The sequence below is a fragment of the Sinocyclocheilus rhinocerous genome, unplaced genomic scaffold (genome assembly GCF_001515625.1).
Source record: "Sinocyclocheilus rhinocerous isolate Xijiao unplaced genomic scaffold, SAMN03320098_v1.1 scaffold1937, whole genome shotgun sequence".
Classification (NCBI taxonomy): domain Eukaryota; kingdom Metazoa; phylum Chordata; class Actinopteri; order Cypriniformes; family Cyprinidae; genus Sinocyclocheilus; species Sinocyclocheilus rhinocerous.
Window position 1 is genome coordinate 91,064 of NW_015626386.1, and position 1,420 is coordinate 92,483.

Sequence of the window (1,420 nt, forward strand, 5' to 3'; positions counted from 1 at the left end):
GTTTTTCAGGTAGGTATAACAGTAATATTCAGGTACAGAAATACTACAGAAACTGAACAATCTATTTAACTTTAAAATAACACTGGTTAGTATTCAATGTATAAATAAGCATTAATGACAGACAGCAGCAGGTTTATTTAGGTTGCTGTCTCTTTAAGACTTCATGCACGGATCTAACTGTTACACACAAGTTTGTTTCTCAACTGTTTTAATTCACTTAATAGCATATACCGACAATGTTTAGTATAAATCGACTGTTTATGTGAATACACAAGACGGGCATTTTGACAATTTAGTATGTATTTGGCCGTTTATCAGTGGGAATCAGTAAAATTATGTGCAATCCTGTGCCGAAATTCAAGCCCTGTTAAACTAAAGGAAAATGAGAAATGTTGCCTTGAAAACTACTTGAATTGTTTTATATATATTATTTTATTTCTAGTGACAGCAATGTTTTTCAAAGGTTTTAGTTTTAATTAGGATCATAACCCTAGTGAGGAGCGAGTGAGTGCTGATGTTTTGAAGCCATGGACAAAAGAGATTAAATGAGATGAAATCAAGCACTTCTTTTAGATACAAAAGCGCACGTCTCAATTCCAGTAGCTTTACTGTGAGTGTGTGGTGTTGACAGTGAGAGTGAAAGGCTTAACACAATAAAGCTCTGATTAGATGGACAGATTACACACAATCTGCAACAACAGGCAGATCTGAACAACACCACCCATACGGGTCCGTGTCATATCCTCACGTAACTTAAGCCACAGATTTGTTATTAAAGGTGCAAACAGTCTATGTTATGCTATGCATTATTTCTGCAGTCAGATTCCCACACCACAGGATTTTTAAAGAATCTGAGCAGTGATTCAGACCGAGAGGCCTGTTCCAAGAATAGCCGTGTGTGTGAGTCACTATCAGAGAGGGGTCATCCTCGAGGCAAGAGAAGGATGAATGAGCAGGGAAATACATGTGTGTGTGCAAGAGCTAAACCCTCTCCTCCTTCCCAGGGCGGCAGAAATCAGAAGCACGTGTGGATCAGGGTGTGTCCATATGACATGAACACTTGTGCAAACTCAGCAGACAGACGCTGAAAGAGGCAGACAAACACACAAACACACTGGCTGGAATATATAGCTAAAATTAAAAAAATGAAACATTTTTATGAAATTTTTTAATTATTTATTTATAATCACTTATTATTTCATACATTTTTTATTTTTAAATTAATAAAAATAAAATAAGTAATAAAATATGTTCACTTAATTATTAAAAAAAAATTTGTATTCATTACATTTGTTTATTAAATATTAGGGATGCACCGATACCACTTTTTCCAGTACTCGCCCGATACCGATACTTTTATTTTTGGTACTTGCCGATACCGATGCCGATACCTATATTTTTATTACATTTGTAAATTTTT

The 1,420-nt window shown here is 35.1% G+C and overlaps 1 protein-coding gene across 1 annotated transcript in view; it reads right to left on the bottom strand.

The window, feature by feature from the left end:
- LOC107713491 (collagen type IV alpha-3-binding protein-like) overlaps positions 1-1,420 on the bottom strand; it is a 41,182-nt gene that overhangs the window by 19,501 nt on the left and 20,261 nt on the right. The window lies entirely within an intron of this gene.